At 36.3% G+C, this 17357-nt stretch overlaps 1 pseudogene; it reads right to left on the bottom strand.

Annotated features, from left to right (window-relative positions):
- Window positions 1-5449: 5449 nt before the first annotated feature.
- Window positions 5450-6359, bottom strand: LOC143670702 (serine/threonine-protein phosphatase 2A catalytic subunit beta isoform pseudogene; annotated as a pseudogene).
- Window positions 6360-17357: the final 10998 nt, after the last annotated feature.

Consider the following 17357-nt stretch of genomic DNA (forward strand, 5'->3'; position numbering starts at 1 on the left):
TAGCAAACTAGAACAGGAGACTTTGTCTTCAATTTGATTTGCTGTAGCACAGCTATGCACTCCGAAGGTGATCTTCAAAAACTTGGTAATGAATGAATCTTCTTGTCCTAATTCTGTTAAGTTGGCATTTAGGTGTAATTGCTTTTACTACTTTCCATTTTTCTTCTTTCCATTAATTACTATTGGGCTTCCTGAAGTTTCTGACTAGAAAAAAATGGCACTATTCCAACCTTTAGGATGATAAAATGTGCAATTGGTTATACAGGGAGAGGTGTAACAGTGCTCAATGGGAGATTCCATATTCTGACCGAAATTCAAATCAGAAAGTATTCTTTCTCAAAAATTAGGTTTACAATGGCATAGCTCACTATACATAGAGAATGATGTTCATCCATAATGTTATATGAAATAAGATTGGTTATTGCAGCCATTCTAAAGACCATAACCAAGGTCAGACTAAACATATTGAAGGGATGTATGTTTTGTGTAGAGAGAAATCACACAGACTTTATGATTAAAGTCTATTCTTTGAAAAGCCATCAAAGTTCATATAATCTGAACTGAGAAGCAGAGAAGCAGAGGTATATTCCCAGTGCATATTGCATGGGGTGGCCCCAAAAACAGTTTTTGACATTCAAAAGAGGAAACCAAGTGCTTAATTGTTATCCCAATTCATTTTGAGAGGGGACTATAAATTGATTTTCAAAACCCATTATACATCCTTTATAGACTGTTGAATATGAGCATGCATATTAAATTGTATACCATTTAAATTGTAGCGTGGGGCCTCAGTCATTCTCAAACGATTTTTAATTTGATTTGATTTTTGGTTATCTTGCACAATTTCTTGATCTCTCTGGATATAGTAGTAAGTACAAGACTGATCATTAAAAGTTAAAATATAAACTTAAGAATAGATAACACACCTCATCCCCCTATGCCCCCATGTACACACATGAGAATTCTGCTTTAATGATATTTATTTATTTAACATTGGGTCTACCATATATTCCACTTTCATTGTAGTTTATATGTAGAATCTCTAGAGTAGAACTTTCTGCCATGTTGGAAATGTTGCAATATGGTAACCTTTAGCTACACATGCAATATGATAACCGTAAGCCACAAAATCTGACTTATGTGACCAAGGAATTGAAGTTTTAATTTTATTCAATGCTAATTTTACTTTGAATGTAAATAACCACATGTGGCTAGTAGGCAACCGGTTGGACAGTACAGCTCTAGATTATATCAATCATAAAACTATCTCATTGCTGGTGGGTTACAACTTGCTGGGAAGTAAATAACACAAAACTTCTTATATGATTTTCATACAAGAAAATGAGATCCATGCCTAGATGAGAGTTCATCAACTTTGGCATTACTAACATCTTGGACCAGATAATTCTTTGTCTTGAAGAGCGGTCTTGGTATTGAAGGATGTTTACCAGCATCCTAAGACTTTACTCACTAGACAACAGAAGCACCTTCCCTCAGTCATCACAGCCAAAAAAAAAAAAATGCCTCTAGACATTCCCAAATGCCCCCTGGGGCTTTAAGGAGCATCTGCATGATCATCACCTTTAAGTCTGATTATTCCTGGTGGGGTTATTCTAATATTACATATCAGTGAGATCATACAATATTTATCTTTTTTTGTCTGGCTTATTTCACTCAACATGATGCCTTCAGGGTTCATCCAGGTTGTCACATGTATACAAACTTCAACCCTTTTAACGGCTTACTAACATTCCATCATATATATGAATCTCATTTTGTTTGTACATTCATCTGCTGATGGACACTTGGATTGTTTGGGCAATTGTAAGTAATGCTGCTGGGAACACTGGTGTGCAAATATCTGTCCATGTCCCTGCTTTTCATTCTTTTGGGTATAAACTTAGAAGTGGGTTTGCTGGATCATACAATATTTCTATATTTAGCTTTCTGAGGAATGGCCAAAATGCTTTCCACAACAGCTGCACCATTTTACATTCCCACCACGAAGAACGAGTGTTGCTTTTTCTCCCTATCTTCTTCAACACTTGTTCTTTTCCAGGTTTTTGATAGTAGCTATTCTAGTGGGTGTGAAATGGTATCTCATTGTGGTTTTGATTTGCATTTCCCTAATGGATAATGATGTTGAGTAACTTTCTTCTGTGTTTTTTCGCCATTTGTATATCTTCTTTGGAGAAATGTCTATTCAAGTCTTTTGCTCATTTTTAAAACTGCATTGCTCTCTTTATGTTCTGGAGTTGTAGGATTTATTTGTACATTCTGTATATTAAACTCTTATCAGATATGGGGTTTCTAATATTTTATCCCATTCTGTAGAATGCCATTTTACTTTCATGATGAAGTCCTTTGATGGACTTAAGTTTTCCATTTTCATAAAGCCCCATTTATCTTATTTCATTCTGTTGACAGTGCTTTTGGTGTAGTCTAAGAAACTATTGCTTGACACAAGATACCTGGCGATGGTTACCTATCTTTTTCTTAGAAGAGTTTTATAGCTTTGGTTCAGTTTGTGTATTTAGGCCTTGAATCCATTTTGAATTAACTTTTTTATATGTTGTGTGGTAGGGGTCCCCCTTCATTCTTTTGAATATGGATAACAGCTTTCCAAACACCATTTTTAAAGACACTGTTCTTTCCACACTGCATGTACTTAGCAACCTTGCCATAAACCAATTGACCATAAATGTGAGGGTAAATTTTTTAACTCTTAATTTGGTTCTGTTGGTCAATATGTCTGTCCTTGCACCACTACAATGCTCTTTTGATTACTATAGCTTTGAAATAACTTTAAAGTCAGGAAGTGTGAGCCCTCCAACTCAGTTCTTCATTTTCAAGATGGTTTTGATGATTCAGGTATCCTTATCCATCTTTAAAATTTTTATGATTGGCTTTTCCATTTGTGCAAAGAAAGGCTGTTGGAATTTTAATTGGGATTGTATTGAACCTGTAAATCACTTTGGGTAGAATTGACAATATGTCAATATTTATTCTTCCAATCCATGAATTCAGAATATACTTCCATGTTTAGTTAGGTCTTCTTTGATTTATTTAGCAATGTTTTATAGGTTTTCCATGTATAAGTCTTTTATATCCTTGGTTGAATTTTATTCCTAAATATTTTATTCTTTTGGTTTATATTGTAAAAGGAATTTCTTTCTTGATTTCTTCTTCAGGTTTTTCATTACAAAGTACAGGAAAACTACTTGTTTTTGCATATTGATATTGTACTAGGCCACTTTACTGAATTTGTTGATTAGCTCTACTAGCTTTGTTGTGGAATTTTCAGTATTTTCTATATATAAAATTATGCTATCTGTATAAAGGAAATTTTGCTTTTTCCTTTCCAGTTTGGACACCCCTTATTTCTTTTTCTTGCCTCTTGCTCAGACTCAAACTTCCAGTACATTGTAGAATAACATTGGTGACAGAGACATCTGTTTCTTGTTCCTAAGCTTACAGGGAAAGCTTTAAGTCTTTCACTATTGGATATAAAGTTAGTTATGAGTTTTTCATATATGTCCTTTATCATGTTGAGGAAGTTTCCTTATATTTCTAGTTTTCTAAGTATTTTTATTAATAAAGGGTGCTAGATTTTGTGAAATGCCTTTTCTGCATTTTTTCAATTGAGATGATCATGTGGATTTTTATTCTTTTTCTATTGAGATGATATATTACAAGTAATTGATTTTCTTATGTTGAACAACCCTTGCATACCTGAGATAAATCCCACGTGATCATGGTGTGTAATTCTTTTAATGAACTGTTGGATTTGGTTTGCTATTAATTTGTTGGAGATTTTTGCATCTTTGTTCATGTATTGTTCCTTTACCCCTCCATCCCCCAATCTTTTTGTTGTACTTGTTACAAATTATTTCCTTATGCTTTGTGTATCCAAAACCATAGAATTATCTATTCTTTTTGTTTTTTTGTGTGGTTTTGAGGTTGTTTAAAATGGAAAGTTTATTTGTTCATTACACTAAATATGATGCAAGCACTGCCATGACAAATTTACAGAAATATGCTGATCAACATAAAACAGTAATTTAGTTTAAATGAAGGAAATCTCTTTAAATGTTATGGCAACGTTACCACACAAAGGTGGTAGATTCTTTGCCTGGTGCACTCAGTAACCAATGACTCAATGACCAAGGGTTTCAAAAACAGAAAGAGTTTATTGCTAGACATGAAGCAGGAGAGCAGTTGGTTATCAACCCAAAAATCTGTCTCCCTGAATGGCAGGAATTCTTATAGTTGTATAATATCAAAAGATGAGCAGGTTTTAGAAAAATGAGCATAATGGCTCCAGATGATGTAATTAGTGGTGAGCAAATTATTGGGCATTTGCAGATCGATTACACGCTTAGTCAGAAAATGTATGTAAGAAGATGACAACCTTAATATGATGATGGGCGTGACTTTTAGTATTATAATAAGGTATGGTGTGCCGGTTTGAAGCTTTTCTGTACCCAAGAAAAGCCATGTCCTTTTACCTGATCCAGTCTTGTGGGGACAGCCATATTTTCTTTAATCCTGATTCAGTATAGTAGGGTGGAAACCTTTGAATAGATTGTTTCCACGGAGATATGACACACCCAATTGTGGGTGTGACCTTTTGATTAGACAGAGAGGTGACTCTGCCCATTCAAGGTGGGTCTTGATTCATTCCCTGGAGTTCTTTAAAAGAGGGAACATTTTGGAGAAAGTTCAGAGCCAACAGACACAGACATTTGGAGACCCTTGTAGTGCTGACAGAGAGAGCAGATGCCTAGACACAGACGTTTGGAAATGCAGAGCCCAGCCGATGTCACCACGTGCCTTCCCATGAGATGCTAAGCAAGCCAGAACCCAGAGTTGTGTCCCAGAGGAGCCAAGTGAAGGCCCACAGATGTTTAGAGAAGAAATCACTTGAATCAAAAGCTGGAAGCCATGGAACCAGGAACCAGCAGATGCCAGCCCCTTACCTACCCAGTTGACAGAGATGTTCTGGACAGCATCAGCCTTTCTTGAGTGAAGGTAACCTCTTTTGGTGACTTAATTTGGACATTTTTACGGCCTTAGAACTGTAAACTTGCAACTTAATAAATTTCCTTTTTAAAAGCTGTTCTGTTTCTGGAATATTGCATTCTGGTAGCTCGCAAACTAAAACATATGGGTTACTTATAGGTTAAAGTCTACTGTGCATGTTAGGTGGGCCCATTTTGGTTAGCTCCAGCTTCAGTTATCAAGATAACTTTGGAATCGGGGTGTGTTAGTTCTGGGGTGACCCAAGTCCCCTCATTAATAAACATTACAGGCTACTTTTAGTGATCACAAGACTCACAAGTTGAAAAACCATAGCACATAGATTGCAGTTACTTGTTTGCGTAAAGATATATATATTTGAAAGCAAGGTACACGTCCACATACAAAGGCAGGTTTTCTGAGGAGCAATTTACAGGAAGTCATCTGGGGTGTACCAAGTAACATGAGGGTCTCCACAGCAAGGCGCTGGGTCAAGCTGAAGGAAGGAATATTTTAAAGTGCAATCTAACTCCATGACAGTAGTCTGGTTCCCAGAGCAGTAAGAATAATTAGGTGCACTGAAAATAGCAACCACATTCCGATCATGACACCAATTATATCCCTCTGTTACAAGTTGGTGAACGCGAGAAACCAGCCTGCAGCCATTGGCATGGTTAAACATTTCAGAAATGTCTGGTCCAAATGTGTAGCCAACATCTGGTGGAGAAATACCCCACCCATCACAATCATCTCAATCTGACCAGAACAAATCCTCATGTGGAAGTTCCTGTAAATGATTAAGGGCTCCCAAACCATCCAATGTATCTACAGATGGGAGAGGCCACCTTGGAGGCAGAATATCTGTCCATCTACTAAAGCTGTAAGTGGAAGATAAACAAATGGATCTGTGAAATATTTCCAAACATTGGTATTTCCATACTTTCATAGACATTCATCATAAAAACAAAATACTTGGGTAATTTGTTGGCTTTTACTCTCAATATTGTAATGCATTCTGGATAACACACTTTAATACCACAAGAAGAGTCACAGTCTCTATGGAATAACAATTTCCGTCAACACACTCACCCATGAATAGACAATTTGTGCCTGCTGATTTCCCACCAATTCTAAAGAGTTCTTTGAGACCATGGATTGGACCATGAACGTCTCCACAGACAGTAACAGCAAAAGGAACCTCTTGCACATTTGATTCTTTTGTTAAAATTTCCTTAGCCTTTTCACACGAGGTCCACGCTTTAATCTGGTTAAGCTGTTTACATTTCGCTCAGGTACTTGACCCACTGGTCCGGCTTCTTGGTGAAGGCCTTGCCATCCATGCCCACTCCCCTTCTCCGTGGCCTCACTCTTCCCTTCAGGTCCCCTCCCTGCTGCGGCCATGGCCAGCTCAGGGCCCAAGAGGAAGAAGCCAGGGAGGGCCGCCCTGGGTCCCACGCCAGGTCCAAGCCTAGCGGCAGCTACATGGGTGTGGTCTCGAGCCCTCCATCCGCCCTTCCCAGCCCAGCGTGCGCCCCAGGAGGCGGGTGGGGAGCACCACGTGGGCCTCAGCATGGCACCCCATGGCCGAGGCTACCACCACGCTCCGCCTGCCACAGCTCCCCAAGCATTTGTTTTTATGCTTTTGTATTTAGAAGCTATTAGAAATAAATAGTGAAGCTACATAACAAAAAAAAATGCAATAAAGTAGTGTTGGCACTTAAAATATCCATGTGGTTACCTTTACTGGCTTGATTAAGTGGGCTACTATGATACACACCCAGACTAAGTCTGCTAATGACCAGGGTCAAAAACTGAATTATTTCCCTCAGAGTTATTACCTATTAATTTTACATGAATTCAGAAATCCTAATATGTAAATATTTTGATAATGAGGTCATTTAAATTCAATAAAGGATTTCTATAGTGGGTTGCAAACCCCAAATTCTGAGATTTATATAGTTAAGAATAATTTCATTTAGTGCTGTTGGCAGACAGCAAATATTAAGAGCAACAAATGTTCACCAGCCTAAGGAGGTAATTTCATATGTTGTAAAGACAGAAAATAGTTTTACAATGTGAAGATACTCTAATTGTATCAGTTCATGGTAAAGTTTTACTGGAATGGCAAAGGGATTTTTGAGAGAGAAAGTGGGAATCAGTTGGGAGTCTGCGCCTTGCAGCAAAAGGAAAGAGGCATGACAAGGTGGCGGAGCTAGTTGACACTCTGCCCCCCAACCTCTCCTTTCCTGGTGTAAGAGGAACCAGCAGGAAATGGAACTTCCACCCTGTAATAACTAGTGTTAGCCAGCCCTCTGGTCCCCTCCTCTCTTGCGACAGTGAAGCCCCAGTGGGGAACTGAGTTTACACTTCCACTGAGAGGTAATAAGGCAGTACAAGTTGGTGCCCCATGTTCGCTGGGAAGGTGTCAGCAGTGCCAAGAGGGGAGCTGAATGTTCACCCAGCTCACTTGAAATGAAGCAGTGTGAGTCAGCACTCCACTTGAAAACAGATAAAGAGAACATACCTAATTAAGCAGTAGAGAAAAATTAGCCCGCAAATAAAAAAGAACCAACTCTCAGGCACATGTGGGACAGTAACAGAGGAGCCGCCATTCATATCATCAGAATCCCAGAAGGAGATGGGAGAGACTGGGGCTATTAAAGCATTCAGATAGTGGCTGAAAATTTCCCAAATTTTGCCAGACATAAACCTTTAGATTAAAAAAGCTGAGTATATCACAAACAGTATATACTCAAAGCAATCGACACCAAGACACATCAAAATTAAACTTCTGAAAACTAAACAAACATTTAAAATCTTGAAATCAGTCACAGACAATGACACCTTACTTAGAGAGGAACATCACTTTGAATGACAGGAAATCATGGAGGTTAGAAGGAAGTTGCAAAACATTTTCCAAGCACTTAAAGAAAAGAACTGACAATCATGAATTCTATATCCAGCGAAAATATGCTTCAATAATGAAAGGGAAATAAAGACATTTTCAGCTAAAGAAAATTAAGGATTTTTTTTTTGCCAGCAAACCTACCCTCAATTATTGTAAAGGAAGTTTTCTAATCAGAAAGAAAACAATAAAAGAAACATGCTTAGAACTTCAAAAAGGAAAAGAGAACAACTGGATTGGTAACAAAGCATTAAGTGAAATTGTCTAGCCTTATTCTCAGTAGTTTTTAAAGTCATATTTGATGGATAAAACAAAAATTATAGCGCCAATTGATGTGGTGTTCAATGTAGTTAGTGAAAACACTTAAGACAGCTTCACTTAAAAAGTGAGAAATATTATAAGACCTAAATGAAAGCAAGCTTTTTTATTTCAGTCAAAATGGCAAAATAGATACTAACACTGGGATAAGTTACATGTGTACATTGTGGTATACAGAGCAACCACCAAGAAAACTTTATGAAATGCTGTACTCACAAATACTGTAAATAAATCAAGATTGAACCTAAAGCCATACAAGAAATCCACAGGAAGCTAAGGAAAGAGAAGCAAAGGTAGGAGAATTGGGAAACAAACTAACAAACAAAAACAAATAATAAAATGGCAGACTCAAGCCCCAATATATCAATAATTACCTTAAATATAAATTGGTCTAAAACACCAGATGAATAACAGATGTTGGCAAAGTGGATTAAAAACAACAATCAAACAAAACATGATCCAACAGCATACTGTATACATGAAACTCATTTCAAATACAGTGGCATAGGTAGATTGAAAAAAATATACCATACAAAAGTTCGTCATGCAAAAGTAAGAGTGGGTACAATATTACCAGATAAAGTAGACTTCAGGGAAAAAATTACTAGAAACAAAGAGAGATATATATAAGGATAATATGCTCAATCCACCAAGAAGACATAATGATCCTAAATATGTACCCACCAAAACAACAGAGCCCTAAAATACATGAAAGAAAAACTGTTAAAGCTAAAAGGAGAAAATTAGACAAATTTATAATTTTAGCTGAGAAATTCAACATCCCACTCTTAGCAATTTATAGTATTACTAGATAGAAAATCAGCAAGAATATAGAAGGTCTGAACAACTCAATCAATAAGCAGCACCTTATTAGCATTTAGTAAAGCCTCTATGCAAAAATAGCAGAGTACATGGCTTTTAAGTGTCCGTGGAAAAGACAACATATCACAATATGTGGAACACAACTAAAGTAGTGTTTAGAGGGAAATATATAGCATAAATTCTTACATTTGTAAAGAGGAAACGTTTTATACAAATGATCTAAGTTCTTACCTCAAGAAACTCAAGAAGGAAGAAGAATATGAACCCAAAACAAAGAAAAGAAGGAAAAAATAAAGATAAGAGAAAAAATAAGTGAAATTGGAAATAGGAAAACAATAGAGAAATTCAATTAAACAAAAGGCTTGCCAGTTATAATTTCTATGATTATCATGTTCACTTTTATTAAAAATTTTTAAACTTGCCTGGGATGGATAGATACCAACTTCAATATTAGGGCTACTTTTGAAAGTAGAAATAAGAATTAGATAAAAAGTAAAACTTTTACATATTTCATATCTTTACTGGATAACAGGTGTAAATCAAATATGGCAAAGAACACAGCAGAAAAATTTAGATCTTAGTTTTTCTTCATCCTTTCTTATATGATTATATGATTTAAAATTTAAATTTTGTTCTTAAAAAGCAGGTGGATATAACTTATCTTTGCCTTGAATATTTTACATTAGATATCTATTTTGAATTATTTCATATGTTTTGTATTTGTTTTAGGACATTCCTAAGTAATTTAGAAATAATACATTTTTTGATGAACTCATGCAATTAAGTCTTCAACATTTTCCAGGAATAAATTATTTTCAGTACATCCACTTAATTTTCAATTCCTTTATAACACAGAATTACACTAAACCCAATTTTACTCTTTATTAGTGACTGAATAAAATATTATGAAATAAATTTTTTTTACAGTGCTTGAAATCAGTGATATTCTTTGGCATTATTAAATTATTCAGAGTTTAAATAAATCTCTGAATTCTCCCCATTGCAATGTTTTCTTGGTAAAGTTTTGTAGTAAATTATAGACAGCTCAAAGTTCCCATTTTATGGGACAAAACAAAGTTTCAGTGGCTGAGATGTCAAACAGAGTCTAGAGGTTATCCTGGAGGTTATTATTATGCATTGATATATATCCCTTTTTAGTTTATGGTGTATTTGAGCGGCTAAAGGGAAGTACCTGGAACTATTGGGCTGTGTTCCAGTAGCCTAAGTTCTTGAAGATGATTGTATAAAGATATAATGTTTACAATGTGACTGTGTGGTTGTGAAAACCTTGTGTCTGATGCTCCTTATATCCAGGGTATGAACAGATGGGTAAAAAATATGGATAAAAATAAATAAATAATGGGGGGACAAAGGGTAAAATAAATTGGGTAGACGGAAAAACCAGCAATCAATGAGAGGTAGCACAGGGGTATGGTATGTAACTGTTTTTATTTTTTCTTTTTATTTCTTTTTCTGGAGTGGTGCAAATTTTCTGAAAAATGACAATGGTGAAGAACAGACAACTATGTGACGATATTGTGAACCATTGATTGTACACCATGTATAGAATATATATGTGTGAAGATTTCTCAATTAAAATAAAAAATAAAGGTGGCAGGGGTTGCAAGGGTAGTTCAGTGGTAGAATTCGTGCCTGCCATGCGGGAGACCCGAGTTTGACTCCCAGCCCATGCAATTCCCCAAAAAACAAGCAGATAAGCAAACAAACAAAAAATTCAACAAATGGTGCTGCAATAATGGGACATTTACATGAAAAAATAATGAAATGTGACCCCTCCATGCAGCGTACAAAAATATAAAAAATTAAAAATAATAAAAAATATAAAATAAAAAGTCCCCATTTTAACCACTTTCAAATATAAAATTCAGTGCTAATAATTCCGTTCACAGTTGTGTGTGTTGACGTCTCTAGTTTCTCCCTCCTTGTCAACTGCCACTCTCAGTTGAAGGCTTCCTTCACTTCTCACTTTTATCCACATCTGTAATATTCTAGGATAGCAAGATATTAAGGTCGATAGAAAATAAACAGGCCCAAAGTCCTATTTAGTGGTTTAGACATCACTAAGTTGATGGGTTTTGCCTCATTGTCCCTGTATATACATCTTCCTTCCCTTGGAAAAGTGTTTCATAGGATTAGTTATAGTTTATTCTCTCACCTCTTAGACATTAGTTTCACTAACCATCATGTATGTGACCATGGTTAATATTCTTACAATTTGTTGCAAATCTAACCTATTGCAGTCTACTACTTATTAATATATAATATTTTAGTTCTTTAGTGTCTGTTTTTTTCAGATAATCAGATCAAACCACAAGTAAACCTAAAATAAGTTATTATCTACCCACATTGGCCTATATACAATACACTAATTGTTAGTAATTTCTTTGTCCTTTTTTATCTAATTCACTTCAGTTCAGAAATTATTCATGTCACATCTAATATAGGCCAAGCACTATTCTAGGTACTGAATGTCCAAAAAAAATGGACATAAACTCTGAAATTCAGGTGTTTGTCATTTTGGAAAACAAATATTATTAGATTTGCTTATTTTTAAATGAAAATTACAGAAATTAGAAATTACAATTATATTTATTCTTCAATTTAAAATGCTGAAATTATCACTGTTTCTTATTTAAACATAAGGAAGGAAATTTTAGTGAGTATATTCTGATTAATTCAGAGTACTGTAAAGAAAGGACTAGGTAAGGTAAATCTATTTAAGATTACACTATGCAGTCTATTATCTTAGTTACAAGACTCTCTCCATATACTGAACGATACGTAGGAAGAAGAAACAAGATTTATAAACATAATAATTTATCCATGTGATCTTGCAAATCGCATACATTTGTTACATGAAATATTCATTCACTTACATTATCAAAGATTTTTTTTAAACAATTTAAATTTCTCACTTAACATATAAAAGTTTACTAGCCTTGTATTAATTTGACCTTCCTCTATCTCTATCTGTCTATCTATCTGTCTATCTATCTATCTATCTATCTATCATCTACATATCTATCATCTATTTAATCTATCATCTAAAATATGTCTCCATCTCTCTACCTTCCTGTCTACCTCTCTATGGAATGTAACTTCTTCTGATATTCAGAAAACCTCAGATCCCTGAAACTTTTGGTTCTATTTGCAGACTACGAGTAAATAAAGCATGCAGCCAATAGATTCCTATTCAAAACAAATGCAAGCTGTGTTCTTCCACACATATCGGTAAGAGGAACAGATGCCTAAAAATGTTTCTATGGTATGTGTGGCAGATAGAATTATGTACCCCAGAAAAAGTGTTCTTTATTTTAATCCACTCACATGGATGTGAACCCATCATAAACAGAATCTTTAGATGAGGTTGTTTTTGGTTAAGGTGTGGCCAATTCAATCAGGATATGCCTTAGTCCTATTACTGGAGGCCCTGTGGAGAGGGCCACAGTAAGAAAGCCAGGGGAAAGAAGCCAGAAGTCATCAGAACCCAAAAGAGAAAGGACCGAGGCAGCCAATGCCAGATTGCCATGATCTCTGGGGAGAAAGCATCATCTTTATGATGCCTCGATTTTGGACTTTTCCTAGCTTCAAAAACCGTAAACAACAAATGATTTTTATTTAAGCCAATCCATTTTATGGTATTTGCTTTAGCACCTAGGAATCTAAGATAATTTTTCACACCAGAAAATGGGATGTTTCTATTACAAATACATAAACATGTGGAAATGGCTTTGGAATTGGATGATGGGTAAAGGCTGAAAGAATTGTTAGGGCTCACAAATGATTGAGAGCTAAAGAAACTATTTGTATCATCTTAGAGAATACATAATTTGTAATGGAGAGAATGTGAGTAGAAAAATGGACATTAGATACTTCCTGTGAGGCCTTAGAAGGAAACGATGAATGTTCCATTGGAAACTAAAAGAAAAGTGACTTATGTTGTAAAGTGGCAGAGAACATGGTGAAATTGAGTTCCAATGTTGGAAGGAAGACAGAACTTGCAAGTGATGAACTTGGATTTAGCTGAGGAGTTTTCCATGCTAAGTGTGGAAGGCTTCTCCTTGCAGCACATAGTGAAATGAAAAAGGAAGGAGATAAACTAAGAAGTGAACCGTTAAGCACAAGGAAACCAGAAATTAATAATTTAGAATTTGTTTTGCCTATCCTGAAAGCATGCTCTGAGACCACACCAGAAACAGCTTTATCAGGGACCTCCCTGAGCTTCCAGAATGTGAGTCCCCCAGAGGACAAGGCTCTATATGAGGGTTCATCTGAACAATCCTTTGCCAAAAATATTGTGGTTGAACATCGATCCAGTTAGCCATCTCAGTGGAAGTCAGGATTGGAAATGCAGTTACACAGGAAGAATTTGTGAATAGTTCCTTTGTCTGATGGGTTGGGCCCTGTGAACTGCATGCAAAGTCAACAAGGTTTATGTGTAATTTGTATGTGCAGAACTTCTGTCAGCCTGGACTGAAAGGGACAGAGAAGGGACAAATCGATAGAAGAATGACTTCAAGGATAGAACTGTGGAAGCAAAGGTCTGGACAAAAAGATTACCTCAGTCAAAGACAGCAGGCCTACCCACATGTGCAGAATGAGGGGGCCCATCGCTGTGCTTGGAGGAGGCAGGCCATCCTCCCCAGCTCTTGGAGGGGACATGGCTTGTACCCTAGTGATCAAGGAGAATGCCCCCACTCTAATGCTCAAAGATGGTAGAACTGTGTAACAGCAATGGCAGAGCATCTGGTCCCCATATCAGAGAGGGTGGAGTCTGTGCCCAGCATTGGCGGAAAGCCTGGCCACCATTCCAAAGTTTGGAGAGAGTGGGGCCTTGTTCGGGGAGGATTATGCTCACTGCTCAAGCACTCGGAAGAGGTGCGGCTGCTGCTCCATCTGGTCCTTTTAAAAAAGACCACAGAACACGAGCCAGGGGGAAGAAGCCACAAGTCAATGGAACCGGAAGGAGAAAGAAGAAAACATTACCTTATGCATTGCCACATGACAGGAAAGCCAAGGATGGAGGATTGCTGGCAGCCAGTCCCAGAATGCCACAGTCATCAAGTACTACTGCCTTGCTGCTATCTTGATCTTGGACTTCTTCTAGTCTCAAAATCATGGACCAATAAATTCCCATTGTTTACGCCAACCCATTGTATTGTATTTGTTTTAGCTGCTGGGAAAACAAAACAATATGGTAAGTGCTATGATAGAGGGATGCAAATAGTCCTATAAATTAACAGAAGAAGGTATTTAATTTGACCTCAAGGAGTCATGGAAGCCCTCCTTCTGAAGGATATAATTTTTTAGTTAGTTCTCAAAAGTTCATTATGAATTAGACAGGAAAAATAAGACCGACAGGTTTCTAAAAAGAAGAAACTTAGGGGGAATAAATGGAGATATGAAGCCACTGAAGCATCAAGTTCTAAGAACAGTCCAGTATTTCTGTTGCACAGAATGAGTTCTGAGAAGGCTGGAGATGGTGAAAGAAGGTAATAATTTTAAGATAACTGTAAACTTTGTATATCATGGCAAGTACTTTAGTTTTATCTTACTGGAGAAGAAGAACCATTGTAAATTTTTAAGTATAAAAGTGGCACGGTTAATTTAAATTTCATATAATTCATTTTGAAAGTGAGATCACGGATGGATTTGAAAAGAACCACACCAGAAGCAAAGATCATTTTTAGGGTACTGAAGTAATCCAAGCCAGAGTTATGGCTAAGCTCACCAGAACAATGGTGTTTGAAGATGAAAAGGTAGATTCCAGAAATATTTGAGTGATATTGACAGAAATTGCTGATTAGTAAGTAGTAAGAAAGGCAGAGTAGTTGTATTACTTATCTATTGCTTTACAGCTAGCTATCCCAACACTTAATAACAAGAAACAACAATAAACATTTATTGTCTTAACACAGTTTCTATAGGCCAGGATTTTGGAGCATTTTACCTCAGTGGTTCTGGCTTGGGTCTATTCATTTGGTTGCAGTCATGATATTGGCTAGTCTACCTGTCAGACAGTTTGGTTACGGTTAGAGGATCCTGCTTCCAAGAAGGCCCCCTCACATGGCTGCTTGGTAGGAGACCTCAGTTCTTTGCTGGTTCTGGCAGGAGGACAAAGTTCCCTCCAATAAACCCCTCCATAAGGTCTCATAAAATGGTAGCTGGCTTCTCTAGAACCAGTGATCCAAGAAGAAGGTAAAGGTGGAAACTTCAATGATATGCCTCAAAAGTCAAACTTGCATCTTTTATGAAGTATCCTATTGGTTACACAGTTGGGATGCAACTATACATGGGCATGAACAATGTGAGGTAAGACTCATTAGGGACATCATTAGTCAATGATGAATCTCACATTTTTGTCTTGGGTCTTTAAGTGGAATGTGGTGATATCTACAGGATAGACAGTAAAAGAAAAACAGGTTATTATGATTTGTTTGTGTATTTGTTTTGGGTATGTGTGTGTACGTGTGTTTCTGAAAAGTAGAAAATTAACAACTTTAATTTTGAACAATTATCTGACAAATGCTTGGCTATATGATTTGGAAACCATCGGCATTTAAACGGTGCTTAAAATTTTAATATTAGGTAAACTCATCCAATAGAGCATGAATATGAGATTAAAGGAAATAACATGGTTACAAAAAATTAGGTAAATGGGTAGAAGGTCATTAAAGAGATTAAGCAAATTGAATAGGGAGGTAGAAATAATAGAGAGTAACACTGGATAAATAAAGGAGAGAGTTTAAGACAGAGTGAATACTCAGCAGTGTCAAATGAAGCAGAAACATCCAGAGAAGTAAAATATGCTCGTTGGATTTGGCAATATTTATGCCACTCATGAGGTTGCCAGAGCAATTTCAAGTAGAGCATGGGAGCAGAAAATACATAATAGGGGTTAAGTACAGGTAAATTAAATAAAATTGCATTTAATTATGTATCATTTATGGTCCATCCTGGTAAAAGAAAGCACTCAGAATATTTCAGAATGAAGGAATCTACTATTGGAAATTGATTATATAAGTGATGGAATTACCGAGAAATCAAAGAGGAAATGATGAAGCAACTCAGAGATTAGCAACGTTAAAAGTTGCTGCAACGCCTTTGCTGAAGAGATAAAGGGAGTAGATGGGGTTACTGAAGACCAGAATCCAAGATCTCCTTGAGGAAGTTGGAACCAATCCTAGTAGGAACTGGAGCCACGGAGAAGAAACAGCTGATGAAAATGCCCTATAGGCATCAAAGAGTGTGAGAAATAGCTGTCTTCTCCCTTCACCCCCGTCCCCTTCTGCTAGTGTCTTCCATTGGTAAACTGCATCTGAAGCCATCTGACCCAGGAATCTAGCAGAAATAGTCCTCCTGGAGTGACTCCTACTGTGATACAAAATGGCGAATACAAAAGAACGTACCTGAGAACAAACAGGAACAATTGGCACATTTTTTTTTTAATTTGCCAACCTTATAATGACAAACCAAATGGGAAGTCCCATGTGAGAAATTTTATGAAACCTTAATACAAAATCAAAAATGAATTTCACTTAAAGTATTTCAAAGATCAAGGACAATGCTTTAGGTCAAATATCTATAATTTGAAGAACTTTTATCACAGTACTTTCAATGTAGAAAGATTGAGTCTGACTTAAAATAATTGGGTTTGACATTATCCCTCATAATACAGAAAATCATCAAGAATTCCCTGCACAGAATACTTTTACAAAAGATTTAGAATTCATCTCATTTCTAATGAAATATTTCCTTTCTTTTGGATTCTGTGAATTTTTCATTTTTAAAGATATGGAATAGTAATAAAATGACATGCATATGGAAATTCACCATAGCTGTAGAGAGAACAGCATGGAAAAGATAATTTTATCATTTTAAAGTATAACTGACCTATCCAAATGTTAAATAGTATCAATCCAATAAATATGCAGTTGTATACGATTGCAGTGGCATAGTTGAAGGTCTCAAAGCATTCATTCCTTTTATCATGAATCTTAACAGAATCTTGATTTATGTCAAACATTCAATCTTCTCATTCCATGTGCATTAGAGAAATCTGACTCACAAATCTAAATCTGAGGCTGAATGGATTAAGGTGATTAGTACATAATATCTCCTGGCAACCGGACAGAAGTGGATAAGTGACATAAATGGATAATCAGGGAAAAAAAAAAAACCCAGGTTTTTTTGGATGCTGAAATGCAAGAGTTCTCTCTTATCCCCTGCAAAAAAAAAAAAAAATTGTTTTATGTTGATGTAGGGTCCAGAA

This window comes from Tamandua tetradactyla, chromosome X (genome assembly GCF_023851605.1).
Source record: "Tamandua tetradactyla isolate mTamTet1 chromosome X, mTamTet1.pri, whole genome shotgun sequence".
NCBI lineage: Eukaryota > Metazoa > Chordata > Mammalia > Pilosa > Myrmecophagidae > Tamandua > Tamandua tetradactyla.